Here is a 16707-nt window from a genome sequence, read left to right on the forward strand (position 1 = left end):
TGACAGAGGAGGAAAAAGAGGAAGAGCAGAAGCTGGAGGGAGCTGGACTGCAAGAGAAAAAGCTCTGTGAAGTGTCTCGTCTCCCAGAATGACCTGCAAAACTGGAACTAGAACAGTAACATAATCAACCATATAGTCATGTCACTGAGTTAAAGGAAAAGTTTAGGGGGGAAAAAAAACATGTAACTCTCCTTACCACAAAAGACATTAATTAGCTTCATGGGAACTGCCTACCCGTCACACGCTTGTCTACACAGATTGGTTTAGTTCAGAAAAACATGATCTTATGAAACAGTGTAAATGAGCTATAAACAATAGGAAAACAATGCTCCTGCTTGTTTGGAATGAAAATCTGCAGACACACGTGTCTTTTGTGGATAAGGTTGGACACAGCTCTCCTAGATGTTTTGTACTTATCTTCTGGTTATATATTTTGTTAGAAATCATGCCATGAGATTCACTTAGAAGTCTAATGACACATATCAAGTAGATGCAGTTTCATGTGTCTGTGATGATTTTGCCCATTTTTTTTTTTATTTTTAATAATACAATGCTCTCTATCAAAGTACAGTGCTGTGCCTGTAACTGCACTGCGACCTTGATTAGTATTTCCGGTGCCCTCTGTCAGAAACCCCTCTGTTCTCTTTCAGCTGACCGTGTCCAGGCCTCTGCAGGCAGGAAGTGTGTATCTGGACTGGCAGGGGCTCTGCACGGCTGGCCTAAGTGCGGAGCTGCCTTGAAGACGCTGTCCCATGCTATATATACCCAGGCATCTGGGTCCTGGAAATAACACCAACAGTTTGAAATAGCAGTGTCTCAGCCTGATTTCTCTCTCCTCTCTCTCTCTCTCTCTCTCTCTCTCTCTCTCTCAGCATAAAGTATTGACTTATCAACTTCAAATGCTAGAAGTGCAAAACACAAATGCATTTTAGAGTATATGTGCAGTTATAGAGGTGTAAGTTGTGGCCATGCATTACTTTTGTTAAAAAAGAAATGTTACCAGCAGAGCTTTGTAAATTTCAAAGGGCCTCATGCATTAAATGAGTATTTGTAGAAAGAAAATACTCATATCTTTAGGGTTAAGGCCCTCCAGGACACCCCGGCCTACAGGTTCTACAGTGGTCCTTGAGCCTTCTTCTGGAGATGTACCTAGGAACAGATTTCAGTTCACCCAGATCTAACACACCTGATCCAGCTGAATAAAATCTACTTCAATTGATTAGTTGGATCAGGTATAGCAGATGAAAATCAAAATGAACACTGCAAGAACAACTCTAGGAAGAGGGTTGATAACTACATGACTTTAGTTAGTTTATAACTAGTTATTAATACAGCTGGCTTAGAGTGAACTTCATACTTGTAGCTCTGCCCGTGTTTCCTAACCCATTTATCTCAAGCAAACAAAATTAGTACTATAAGGAAAAAGCTTGTCCTGATTGATCAACATTGCTGCCACTTATTTATTGTACTGTGTATCAAATTAGACTTTTCAGTTTATTGGTTAAAAATCCCATATGATGGAAAAAATTGGATTTGACATGTGATACAAACTCATTTTAACAATATGATTTGGTTAAACTTCAGATTTGTGCTTATATGCAGGCTCAGAGAATATGTGGTCCAAAGAAAACTTATGGATGTTAATGGGTTGTTCCTGCTCATGGGGACCCACTGCACTGCATTTCAACTATGTCATGCCTCAACAAGGATCTCCAAGAGCAGGATTAAAAAACCCTGAACCAATCCTGTGCATGCCAAGTGCTATGACATTACAAAACCACTACTGCTATAATGTTGCTCAGAAAAAGACAATTCACAATCTCATCTAAAGACAAACGTGTGCTAAAACACCAAAAATAAATGTGCTACTTCTATTTTAACCCAACTCTAGCCAGTCTTCTGATGCCACTTATTAGATTAGTATAGGACTTCAATAGCATTAGTGCCTTTTCATTTCAAAGAGATTTTCTCAGTGGTGCCTTGTCTCCATGGAAGTGTGTCTTCAATGCTGCCATATTTGCTTCATGGGGACTTTCTTTCACCTTGTCTCAGAAAAAGAAAGTAATTTTGAAGGAAAGTCTATGGAGAGACTTTTTTTTGGCATGAGACAGGATTTATACCATTTGGCCACTAGGGCTGGCAGGGTTGGCTCCATGAGCCAAATGCTGCCTCTCTGGTTTACACAATTCCTGACAGTAATGCCCCACACTGCCCTCCTGTGGTGCTTTGCAGCATCTATAAGTCCTATATCTTTTTCGCCAGGCTCATGTTTTTGCTTGCTTTTGACTTTCTCTTAGTGAGAGATGCAAAATGCATTTAAAGTGCACAACTGCAGAGAGCAAAAAACTGCTTCTTAGAGCAGACTACTGCGTAATGTAAACCATGGGGGGAGATTATTGGAGATGCCTGGTCACGCATACCAAATTGCGGAGTGCAACAGTTACATCCCCCCTCCTTAACTCTCAGGTACTATGGTATGCTTTCAGTTGCTCACTTTCGTGGAAAAGGGGAGGGAGAGGGTCATGTTGCATTCTGTCCTCTCTTCACCACGTCTCCCTGGCTGTTTGAGACACCACAACACCTCTTAGAGACGGGAATGCTGGCTGGGGATTACCAGACAACACCACGCACTAAAGCTATCCATCAGACACACTGTCCACTCCAGACATGTGGCAGGCTAACAGTAAATGAGAAAAACCGTATGTGTATGTGTGTAAATTTGAGGTGAGAGAGTCTATCAGCTGTGTAACTTATATGAGGCTGCTAAAGGGAGCATAATACACTTTACTGCAGAGGTTTCCTATATAATCTTTAGAGACCTCCAGCCAGTCTGCATTTTGGTTGTATTCCAATACTAAACAGTGTGACAGGTGATCAAGTGCTGTACAGTACTACTCTCTAGAGCTAGAATAGAGCAAATGTGGACCTCTCATCCATCTCTGAAGAACAGTACGCCAAATTTGATGTACACATGAAAAGTTCTACTGTGATGTCAAAGCAAAGAGCATTTTCTTGGAACATGCACACACATTTTCCCTTGCCCTGGTGTTGATAGAGAAAGGTCGGCTCTATATCATGATCAGGGTAATGCTGAGCTGAGACATGGGGTATGACTGTAGGGCATGCCAACAGAATTTGTGCCAGCAGACAGGCTCAGGCAAAAACCACAGCACTTTTTCACACATCAAAAGATAGCACTGATAAAAAGTGAACATCTAGAAAATATGGGAAATGATGGACACAGAGCAGTCTAACCTGCATTGATGACTGCAGTTATAACTGGAATGACTAAAGTTTGAAAGAATGACTGCTCCATTTCTCTCCCTAAACCTGCTTTCTATATTCATATCTCTCTTTTCTGTTTCCTGTGATGTTTTCACCCATCTCTTCAGCAAGGAACCATCCGATCTGTGTAAAAAAGGAGCTGTTCCCAACTTCATCCCAAGTTCTTAGACCTCGTCCACACAGAGATACATTCGGATGTCTTTTTTTGCTCAGTTTTTTTTTAAAACAATGTAAAAATGTTAACATGCCTGGAAAATGACAAACTACATTTAAGTCGTTCCATGTTAGTATGAACAAGGCCTCAGTTCCTTCCACTTCTAAAATTCTGTAATTACTCCTCATAGTACAACCATAGACAGAAAATTTGGTCTGTACTCGCATCAGATTTATTTATAATTTAACAACTTTCTTCAGTATATGTAAGAATCTGCTGCACCCAGTAAAAGCTCTGTAATCCCAGCTACTGAGGTTTTGAATAGAGGTCACAGAGTCCTTCTATTTCTGTCTTTGCCAAATGGCATTTGAGAATGTGCACAGTCATTTGGTAGAGTTGAAAATTAGCATCCTTTCATAACCTCACTGAGATCCTCAACAATATTTCTTGGCCGCGGTTGAGAGGTGATGAGAGATCAGACGAGACATGTGCAGCCTGCGTGGCGAAACACACAGTAACAGATCCAGTAGACTGGCAGACGCATGGTGAATGGTAAGTAATCCTGGCAAATCAGTTTTTGTAGAACTTTTTAGTTAAATTATATAAAAAATAAAATTGTAAATATTATCTACACTGAACAAAGTGATGCACTGAATGTGAACATCATTTCAATATGAATTAAATGTATTACAATACATTTTTGTATTGTGTTCTGTCTCTCATTTGACAAAATTTTGTCAGTAATTATGCTGATGTAATCTATTTGGTTGACATAGAGATTGTGAACATATTTGATTCAGAACAAAATGTGAGCCATAATGTTTTTTGGTGTCAAAATCTCATTTATTACATGAAAACATCATCTAAATATTGGTAGACATTATTTTGATCACACAAATAAGATGAGTGAAAGAAAGATGACATTATGCTAGTTTGTTGGTTCCATATTTTAGTTCTTATCAGGGGTGCACAGTGAGTGCACACAGATCAGAGACATACTACACTGAATGGTGTATAAGGACAGCCTTCAGCATCAAGAAGGATCTCACTCCTCATATGGACTGTTTTCATTCTTCCCATCTGGAGCATCCAGGCCAAGTCCTCCAGACTCACAAACTGTTTCTTCCCACAGGCCGTCACACTGCTGAATAGGTCTGCCTGACAGTCCTTTACGCTTCTGAACTCAACAGCTACTTCAATCCTAGTGAAAGTATGCTCACTAACAGTAATAAAAATAGAAATGAGTTTTCTAAAACACGAAAACCAAATCAAAACAATAAAGTCCACTGCAAAACTAACTAAAACAAAAAAAATTACTGAGGACAAAATTTTAGCTTTTGTTTTTTCAGTGCGCGAGCCAAGCTAAATTAAATACCTACTATCACTGTGTTTATCATTATACTAATAACTAATACTGCTACTTTTCTAAAAAACAAAACTAAATCTATTAATGTACACACAAGACTAACTGAAACTAAACTGAAATCAAAAACCACAAAGAAACCACCAGTAACTTTACACATAAGATATACTTTATTCAATTTATTTGCACAGACACTTTAATCTGTGCACATTATCTGCATTTTTGACAATGTCTCAAGGACTAAGTCTTCAGGACTACCATCAGTGCATTAGCAATCCCCTCATGACATCACCTCATTATCCACTGTCCAAATTGTATTTTGTTCCTGACTCAATACATCAGTGGTGAGAAGGAATAAAGTTGACTGTGACTGACAGTCGGTGTAAGGCCGTGCATTTAACCTAGATGTGTTTCACGTAAAATATGCCTCATAAAATGAATGTTTTCTTTTTGCAGTTCATTAAGTCGTATCTGTAAAACCATTGGTTTATTCCAGTCCTCAGGAACCCCAAGACAAGACGGATTTTTGCTCTCTCCCTATGTGTTGCAAGTTACGTGGGAGCAAAAATCTGGACTGGACTGGTTTTAGAACTACTGCTATAAAGGCCTGAAATGCTGGCTGCCCAGTCGAGGTTCAGTGTAGAAAAGCAAATTGTGACACTAACACAGAACAAACTGTTCAATATCATCAACCAATTTCTGTCCTCATGATTAACCTGCTTGTTTAGTATGACCTTGAGAATCAACATAATGGCAGAGGTGGACTGTTCAGGTTTAGAAGGATCTTGTTTTGGCTTCTAAAATTAGCTCTAACCAACGATAGAGGTGTCCAGCAAGTTGGAACAAAAATATGAGAGACTGATTTTCCACCCCTGGATACTAGATACTTCTCACAAAGCCTTAGGCCAGATGTGGGGAAGTCCGATCCTGACATTCCTGCACAGTTTGGTGATTTTCTTGCTTAAACTCACCTGATTCAACTCATGGGTTAATTGCCATGTTTAACTGGAAAGTTAGAGGAGGTAAATCACCAAACTGTTCTGAACTCAATTCAATTTATTCCATTTATTCAATTCATAATCTTAAATTATCTTAGAGCAAATGTAGGGGACATTCCAGTTTAATACAAATAGCCAGCAACACCATGTGCTTGTTCTTTCTGTCATTCTATACAATGTATATTTTCCATATAGCTTCCTGTACTCTCAGCAGAGCCCAATATATTTACATTTTCCTGGATCTACAACATGTTTTTGTTTTATTATTCATGCTTCCTTTGATGTAATACAGAAAATACTGCAATCTGAGAAGGATTGGAGATCAGTCATCCACAGCTGTCTGAAAATTGGTGTAAGTACTTTCATTAGGGTAAATTTGTACTAAATGTTTCTTTAAACTTCAACAGTTTTAGCCCTGCATTGTGGGCTGGACAATCAGTTTAAGATAAAATTGATCAGGTCAAAAAATTATGGTTTTAGAACCATAGACATTACCTGCCCAACACACACTTAACGTGGAGGACACATGATTCTACATCCTCTGTAGCCACTATGGCCAGCACATCATAAGGCAGAAAAGCTGCTAGGTAGAGTAGCAATTACTACAACTAGTGCAAAAGAACATTTCATTGCTCAAAAGCTGCTCTTTGATGGCTCAGGAGAACTCATGGTGATTCTCCTAAAATTCCTTAGGGAAAATAGCATTAGAAACAAAGGAAACATGAGATACTTTTAGCACAAATAAAAATTATAATAATTAATCCACAACATCAAAACTGAGAAGGCTTTTAGTCATGGATTGGAAATGGTTGAGCTCCTGTCTTTTATTCACTTGCAGAAAAGCATGAGCATTATTATCTTGGCAAATCTGAGCATTTGTGGCTTCATAGAGAGGTCTACTAAGACTTGAGCTGAGACATCTGAGATTACTGGGGTCTTACCTGTTGTAATGAAGGCATTCAGGGGCATCTGAATAATAGAGCTAGGTGTGTTGAATCTGAACTCTCCAAGTAGGTAGGTCTCCAGGACCAGGATTGGGCACCTCTGATTTAAAAGTACAAAATCAATCAAGATTAATGCAATGTTAATGCATAAGTATGCACCCACCTACCCTGCATATTTTAGTGTTTCCTCTGACTTGAAGTGGGTGTGCTGGGAGCAGGGAAAGCATTACAATGTGCAGGGCAGGAGTACTTCGGACCGAGGTAGAGAACCTGTGTTTTAAGAAATTGATTGTGAGTCTTGTAAAAATGTTTTTAAGGGGTCTGGTAAACATCAGTACAGATGTCTGCATTTCCCCAGCATTTTAACTGTATTGTGTTAATGTACTAAAGTAACTCATGCACCCATTAAAGGGGTTAAATCAGGCATATCTTTTATTATTAGAGACAGGTGTGTTGGATCTGAACTTTCCAGTGTTTGATCTCCAGGACCAGGACTGGGCAATGCTGGGTTAGTTTGTGAGTTGAAGCTTTTGCTTGGGTTTAGAACGAGCTACAGTACTAGGGTTAACCTGTAGATGGCAGCATCTTAACACTTTACTCTCCTGCAAGTAAAGTTTTCATTTCTGAAATGAGCCATCTATGGCCTGACATATCCTGCTAATGCAGCTACCATATGCAGCAACATTTTCTGATCCAAAATGAGTCAGCAAAATAGTGACTGGCTACAGCATTTGTCATTCTGTAATCACAAACTGTGATTGTGAAATTACAGAAACAATGTTAATATGTGCTAAAAGCTTTGACAAATGTGTCCCTTAATGTTACTCACAGCCTCTCAGCAATGAACATTTTGCTCAAAACATTTATTCATCAAATGCATAAAATCAAGCTGTTACATCTGTTTGCATATTGTAGTTTTAAAAGCTGGCAGTTTTAAAGAATGATTTCCATAATAAACCAATTACAGAACAATTGAAGGACCCATACAGTATTTATTTATTTATTTAGTTAGTTAGTTAGTCCCCTAAGGTCTGCTTATGAATTTTTTTTCTTTCCATATATGAATGGTGTGGATTGAGGAAATGGTGCATTTTAAAACTTATATTGCATCAAAGAGTTTTCTATGACATAGGCCCTTTAATGCTTGATTTCTAAGCTTTCTATAACATTAGTAATATAAATACTTGGTTATTATGTATGGAATCCCCCACATACCATGATGTCTCTTCAACAAAGAAAGAACTTCAGCAGATCTTGAGCCCACAGATCTTGACCCATAAACTTTAGGACAGCTTCTGTTTAGGCCTCTGCCAGACTGCAAACAATAGACATGTTTTTCCTCTTAAAAAACAGGGGGTTTCCAAACGAGACATATTATTATCATTCCCTCTCAGAGATTCAAAGCTAGTCTAGCATTTATTAAATATTGACCTGATCTTCACAACAGATGGGGATGATCTACCCTCTACATACATATGAATATAATGTATCCACCATAATGGATATTGATGTAAATTACTGTTACATAACGATGTGCTGTGTATAAATCAGCCTAATATTGTGCCAAATATTTGTGAGTTTCATAGGGGCTCCTACATTCCCTTTGATTAGTCTTAGAATGCATAACATGCTCTGATTTAACATTGTGCTTTATAATGCAGACATGCTGGGAAAACACCATATTGTGGCTTAAACTGATTTATAATTGTTGTTTTTCAACTGGAAAGTTAATCACAGATCACAAAGGTCACATTTCATAATGATTATTTGTTTCAAGCCTCAGGGTTCGACATAACTATCCATTCTGTATGAAGCCGTAATTACAGAGGTGATCAGTTGAGCTTTCATCATGAGCGTCAGTCAAAAAGATGCATCCATTCAGAATGAGGACAAATCACAGAAAGGCAGACAAACTGTCATATTTGTAAGAAAGGAGTTGCATTTATCAAATAGTCTGAACAAAACAGGTTTGTAAATGAAGAAAAATGATGCACATGGCTGTGTTACATATATACATACAACACAATACATAAAACATATACATATGCACAGCATTACTTTAGAACATGATCCAGCCCAGCAGTTCCACATTTGCACTCTGTCTTTGAGCTAAGTAATAGCATCATTGTGCAGTGTGACATTCGGCCCTGGGTTTACCGTATCTGTTTCACCAGTGCTCATAATCCTTCACTGGGATGGATACACAGGTTTCCCATTGTAATACAGGAGCTGGTATAATCCTCATGTCCAGTACATGTTGGGAGAGCTTTTAGCATTTGAAAATTTGCCACAGGGGGACTGTGATATCTTACAAACCAGGCATGTCAAACTGGGGAACTTCTGGGCCAAAGTTCTGATTTTAGCGTTTACCATTATCTAACACTATTAATTCAGTTTATGAAGGCCTTGCTAATTAGCTGATGAGTTAAATCAGGTGTGTACAGGCAGTATGCTGAAGTCAAGGAGTGTGCAGTGTTTTAGCCTGTGTGGACTGGAGTCTGACACTTGTGTTACAAACCATTAACTCAGCTGGATTTCTTGTTGCATATACACTCTTAAAAGTAAAGCAGCAAGAACGAGTTATTTGCAGCAACAGTATAGAGCAGTGTTTCCCAACCCTGGTCCTGGAAACACTCCCACTTCAACTCAGTAAGGAGGTGTTAATTAGCTGATTAGTTGGATCAGGTGTGTTGGAAGCAGATAAAACATTAAAATGTGCAGGTCAGTGGTCCTACAGCACCAGGATTGGGAAGCACTGCCATAAAAGAACACTTCTGGTTTCCTGCAGAACTTTTCAGCTGAATGGTTTCAACAGAGTTTTAAACGGTTCTTTAAGCCATTGGTTTTCAAACTGTGGGTTGCACTGTGGGGGCACAAAACCACATCAATACATATTTTCTCAATACAGTGGTCCATAATAAGCCGTTTTAAATATTACAGTTCACAACCAGTAGGTGGTTCAACATCCATCAGGTCCGACTTAAGGCCTAGTGATTATTATGTGAAAAGGAAAAGTGATCAGTGAGCCTAATAAGCTAGCAGACAACATGGACCAGAACAAATCTAAATAATAACTAAAAACATAATGTCCAACAAAATGTTAATAAAATGTTTTTTTTTTTTTTTAACTGAAGATAAGAGAATTAATTAGAGCTAAGCATAAAACTAGTAAATGCCGTCACTACTGCATATCTTATTCTTTTATTATGTTTTTAACTGAGTAAAAGTGGATTGACAGCTTAAGGACTTCACTAAGTGGTTCTCAGGACAAATAGTACCTGTGTGCTTATGAGTCATGGCATGAAAAGTTTGGGAACCTCTGCTTTGGGGAATCAAAAGTGGTTCTTTGGTTGCATCATGCTTTCCCTTTTAGCATCTTTGTATTTAAGTCTAATACAGCTGGGATCTGAGGCCCATATGCCAAAAATTAGAACTGACACTAGATTAAAGACATCGTTATCTGTCCTTTTAAAGGGGCCAAATCTTACATTTTTCTTTCTCATATTTTATTTTTACCCTGAACTCCACTCCTGCCCAATCCTCGTCCAGGAGATCTACCTCCCTGGAGAGTTCAGATCCAACAGACTTACTTTTCCACCAAAGTTCTTTTATGTTTGTGTAGATTTATGTACCAAAAACAGTCAAAAATCGCTTTTCCAGGACAGTGTTCCAACCTCTGTTTTTCTTTTAGTATTAAACAGGCTGTTTTTGCTATTGTGCCTGTAAGACTGATATATGTAAATGACCCTGTTGTAATTGGCCGCAGTGTACTGTGCCCCATTTAACAAGCAGTTCTGGCTAAAACACTTCTTATAACTTGAGCATGCAGGTTAAACTGCTGGAGGATGAATGGGTGGATATACTGTACGTAAATGTGTTCACTTTTGTGACATTACAAAAAATAGATCTAGTTCCCATATATGAATTGTACAGGGTTTTATGTTTTAAAATTTGTTTGCATGACCGATGGTTTTAACTCAAAACAATGAAGAAAATACAGTTTACCATTATATGGATCATTTAAGGTGCAGGACCCAACACCTCAGTTGGAAGTCTATATTCACTCTCAAGGCTCCTTGTAATCCTGTGATCCAGTGGTAATGTGCAGTAGGTTGATATATGTGAAGCAGTGCTGTTCAAAGGAAAAATAAGTGGGTGGCCATTGAGTATTTATCTGAGAGACTTCATCTTGTGCAAACATTGCACTCTGTGTGTATGCGGGTGCTGTGCATTACTGATGAGTCTCAAGGCCAACCTGTCCTTTGGGTAAGCCTCTGCAAAGGCCTGGGCTGAGCTGGTCCAACTCAGGACCTCATGGAGCTTTTGCTGGTCTGTCAGTGCTGGTTGTGGTGCTGTCAGCACTGGTTGTCTCTGATGGAGGCCAGACGGTCGTGCAAGGGTGTGTGTGCACTCTCTGCAGTGCCCCTGCGCAATCAGGTGGCCTGCATTCATGCGGGTGGCGGCCTGCTGCAGAGTCCTGGAGCAGGGCCAGAAGCTAGGGTTTGGATGCAATGATCTGAACTGCTGCTGCCATGACAGGGCAGAGCTGAGAGCCACTGCAGGGGATTAAATCATTAGCCCCTGGACACAAACAGCTAACCACAAACATTTAGCACTGCACCAACTTTAGTAAAGCTCAGCCCTGTGCTGTAATACAACCACAATTAACACAGTGCTGTTAGTAAACTGCAATAAGTGAACCAATGGTCATTTAAATAGCTTCACTCAGTGTGTAGATAGGAAGTTGAAAAAGGCTAAAGGATGTTCCTTATGAACAATTCTGACTTTGGTTAACAAGGAAATCATACTTCGTGAAATACCATTTGCATGTAATACATATTCAAACAAACAAAGATATACTATTTTTTTTTGGTTCTATACCACCATACAGTTTTGTGTACATTGCGTTTATGTCCAAAAGTTTGTAGATGCTTACTCATACAATGTTTCTTCTGAAATCAAGTGTATTAATAGCTTCCCCCCCTCACTCCATGAAAGACTGCTCAACAGACCAATGATGGGTGCCGTTAAACCCCTCTACCTAACACTTGGCATTGAGCATGTTTACTTTAAGCCTTAGGCTGCTCAAAGTGTGGCTTGCAGTCTGTTTGCTAACAGTATTTGGCAAGCCAGACATCTACCCTAATCCCAAAGAGAGAACAAACATAACAAAATACAATACTAAATATTATTTTAAGTACTTTAATAAATATAGCAAAACATTAAAAAATACATTTTTATAAACTCAACCTGCTTACCTTTTTTCTTTGTATATTGTATTGCCTTTTTGGCCCTTAGCCCATCACATACATTGCACTTTGGCCCCCAATACAAAATGTTTGAGCACCCCTGCTTTAGGCTCATGTGCGGTGGCTCATTCTACTAGCAAAGCTGTGTGTGCGCAATTGAATGTGTCAGCAATGTGTGCACTTTACAGTAGCTGAATTCACAAATTAGAATGGATGTCTGGATACTTACACATTGTGCAAACTACACTGTATGAATATGTTGCCTTTGTATTGTTTTCTACTTATCATACATCCTAAACAATGTCGTTGAATGATTGTGTGGCCTCTGGCAAGCAAGACTTCCACTGCCTCTATACTTTTACTAAGTATATATGGCACATAAACCTCCGGCATGAGTAAATGGCAATAAAAATCTCTAGGCCTAGCGAGCACAGAGGCAGGATGTGTGCTAATCTTATATCTTTCATTGTTACTTTGTGGTTCATCCAGTCTTTTACGCATAATTGCTCCTGTCAGCATAATGAAGGCACAAATTAGTCATCACTTTGTTATCTTTTAACTGGCACCTCCATCTTCGTGTTTACTGTGCCATCAACAAGACGTAAGCAGTTATCTATATGTAGATAAAGGTGATATCCAAAGCTCTAAAACTCCATATCCAATCCTGATATCCAAAAACAAACTTGGCAAAAGAAGGCAAAACACTGCATTCCAGGAATATTGCTCATAACACTACATCATAGTTGTAGTTTTCAGATTATGCTGCTCTAAAATTGAACAATTTGATGAGTAGAAGCACTGGTACCCCATATTTATAGTGCATCATATCAGTAAGAAGGATACATTCATTTTGAAAGTGTGTTAGTTAGCTGGTAGGGAACGGCTATGTTGGATAGGTCTTGCTAAATACTTGCTGAAATATTGATGTTGCCCAGTATGCACAGCTGAAGCCTGAGCTGTTCTTAAATTACAGTTAGCGTTTCACAATGCTGGATACATACCACATATGTTGAGTACGAGAGCTGTACTCAGCCAACAACCCTGTCAAAATATGGATTTGTGTATTTCTTGACTTTACATGAAAACCATGCTCTATCACACTTAATATTTTTGCAACTGATATAATTTGTTGTATAATCTCTTTTGCAACATCACTTCAGTTGGACTTTAACCTGCTGCTGATGGTTCACAGCAATAAAATGTCTATATAGCTTGGTTTTAAAAGGTGATACTTATAGCATGTGAAATGGTCACCTGTTGGTTTTGAAACAAAAAACTATACATTCACCAAATAACTGAACTCATATATTAATGTTAACTTAAAAGCTTCTAATGCATTGATAGTTTTATGTTTTTGTATATAACCATGTTGCCTTGTAGACTGTAATGTAGGACATTAATGAGAACAATGCAATTTCTACATGAGACCACACTTGTAAATGGATTATACTGCATAAATCGATTAGAATTAGGTGGACAGTTAGATCACTGCCTCGTCTAAGCACTCAGGAGCAAAAGCCATCCATAATTAAATCTAAAATATCCCTTGTCACTGATCTCTCTAAGCTTTAGTGAACTGGAAGGTTGCATTTGCCATGAGGCATCCAGGGGACTCTTCCCATTTGGTAATCATTTTTCAATTATTTTTTATTATAAATGGCAAAAGAGCACATAGATTATGTGGACACAAATCTCTTTTAATCAGCTTTAGCCCTGCAGTTCCAGAGACAGCTTTTGTGAACAGGATGGGTGATACTCTCAGATTTATCTTTCAGATTTATCTATCTGCAAGGTGATTACATTTTAGCCACCAAACTCTGCTTTCTGTTCTGTTTATAGATGAGACTTCCAGTCACCATTCAGTATAGTGAGTTATCCACAGGAAAAGTGGAAGAGAAAACTTAAGTCAAACAGAAGAGGATCTGAATCGCTTTTTGTTCGTCTGTGTCTTCACGCATAACAAATATGCATTCACACACTGTGGGAAATGTGATCCTAGTGTTACAGTGCATTTCAAGGCCTCAAGGTGCATTAAGAATGAACAGGTCTTCAGTTTCATGGCTCTCACTCTTGGTAAACACCTGAGTGGTCAGGGGCCCTTTATACTTGCGATTGTCACCCACCTGTGTCTCGTGGCTTTTTATGTCCTCAATTACCCATTGACAGAAACTGGCATCTTATTACACTGGTTTTTTGGAGCGACTGTAGGCAAAATCACTTGATCTCGGCTTTCTACACTGTTTTCCTCAGACCTCATAAAATTAATTGAATGTAACAGACTTCATACAGTTTTTCCTGTGCATTTCATTAATGATTTCTGCTTGCCATCCAGTGTCAGTATAATAAGTGGAATTGCCTGCATTGCCTCTGTTAGGTACATGACCAAGTTTGAGGCTGGACCAGTACAGTTTATAATGAAAAGAAAGCAAAATCATAATATTTTCCAAATGTATTATGGTATCAGATTATATTTATGTAAACATTAATATGGTTAATAAGTTAGCTTTTTCTGATTGCTGCTACTCAGTGTAAAAGAACATCTCATAAACTTGACTTGTTTTGAATGATTACTTTTTGCTTTATTTTCTTCTCTTAAAATTACACCAAAGATTATCTTTATACAGCATTGTAAATGTTAACCAAGCAGATAGCATGTTTCTAGAAAAAGAAACTTACTATTCGTTCAATTTTATGAATTTCAAAACAATCTGTAGCACCCAGCAAATGACATACATTAACATTAATTGCCATGTCCTGGATACTATAAATGAACAAAGTAGAATTAAAAACTTCAAACTAACTGCTTGGCAACAGGGACATCACTGTTTTCTGGACATTATGTCAAAGCTACCTTAAATCCCTATTATCAAATATATAGCTAAAGATATTGCTAAAATTAAAAAGCAATGTCCATTTCCTACCAGTACAGACAATATATTATCCAGCCATATTTGTTGCATAAAAAGCTTTCTTTGTAAGCATATGCAGTGTCAGAGGAAGAGGACAAAAGGACTTCAATCATAGAAACATACGATCATATGATAAAAGCACATTAAGGACATTTATGATTTGTTATTTCTCCATGACATGACTGTTAAGGCTTACAAATTCAGGGTAATCGGACTAAATTATGTTGACACTGAGAACTCTCAAATAAAAAGCTTTTTTTGTCTAGGGCTGTGCTTAATCTATGTCTGGACAATTGGCCCACATTTATGAACTATTCTTGGATGTGTGATATTAACAGACCCATCCCTCTTTGCCGTTTATCAGAGCAAGATAACTGTCATTCCCTTAGAACTGTACAGTGTTGAGGCCTTTGTTTGCTTGTATGTAAACTTAGTATTTAGTACTTCTCCCAATGGACCATGAATATGTTGCAAGATCATTGATAACAAAACCTACAGAAAAAGATACTATGCTTTGCCTTTTATCACATAAGTTTTATTACACCAGATCTGCTTGTATGCCCTGTAATTGTTATCCAAATGCTAACCCACAACTATGAAGTATTCTACAGTCTCTTTTGTGATACTTTAACTGAAGAACAAATGTCTCATTAAAAATAACAATTTGCTTATTTTGTAGATCACAAAAGAGGAGCATAATCTAACAGGGATTACAGCACGTTCAAATTCCAGATTTCTCTATAAAGAGAATGGAAACTCTTAGGCAACGCAAAAGAGGCAGGCCTCTGTGCTCGTGTTATGGGCGCAGATGCTGAGTGATTCACTATTTCCCAATGTTTTTTACAAGCGCTGAAAGGGGAAACATAAGGGAACCACCCTAGCTAACCATGTACAATTTTGGGCTGAAGATACTTCATAAAGCAAAGTTAAACTCTCATACAGTCGTTCCTTATAGAGGTAGCATACAGTATACGGAAAAAACACGCAGGAAAAACAAAACTACCCCATGCACCAAATCCAGAGACCTTAATATCATCACCTGCTTTTAATAAAGCCACCATGAACCACAGTGAAACAGCTTGAACTGTAATCATAATGAGAAAATTAGCTTGAACTATTTTAAGTGGGCCTACTTGAATTCTCTAAACAAGATTACATAGTCCAGCATTTAAATCAGCCATGAGGGCTCTGGGCCTGTCAAGCACAGATAAATCAGCTTAAGATATACAAATCTGTCAATGAATCTCTACCTCTGGCATTATTCTTCAATCCTCAGGGTATTATCCACCCTCCAAAACAAGAACTGATACCCTTTTCATCATAGTTACTGCTTAGCCTCTGTTAGGATCTGACATGCAAGGCCAATGTTTCACACTTGTTTTCAGCAACAGAACTCACATTGCGAGAACTGGCCTATGCGCCTAGCCTGTCTGATAAAGTCAAGTCATTGGACCGCATACAGTGTGAAAAAGACTTTAAACTGCTTGCACTACAATCAGAGACGTTTGTCACCAGCACACGCGAGAATGCGGGACTTATGATAACACCAGAGTTATAAGACACTTAAAGTACATGTATTTAAAGATCAAATGTCTTATTTTACTTATGTGCTGTTCATTTAAAAGTCCGGATCAACTCAGGTGACAAGAATTTCTACACATTTATGACCGGCTCACCGCTACACTGTGTGACCAAGGGAGTGACGCATTGCAGGTACAAACGAACCAATCAGAGCCGTCCGCACGACCGCATTTCACAGAGTAACCCTCCGCCGTCAGATAGTTCTCGTGTCTTTTTGGCGAATG

The sequence above is a fragment of the Colossoma macropomum genome, unplaced genomic scaffold (genome assembly GCF_904425465.1).
Source record: "Colossoma macropomum unplaced genomic scaffold, Colossoma_macropomum, whole genome shotgun sequence".
NCBI lineage: Eukaryota > Metazoa > Chordata > Actinopteri > Characiformes > Serrasalmidae > Colossoma > Colossoma macropomum.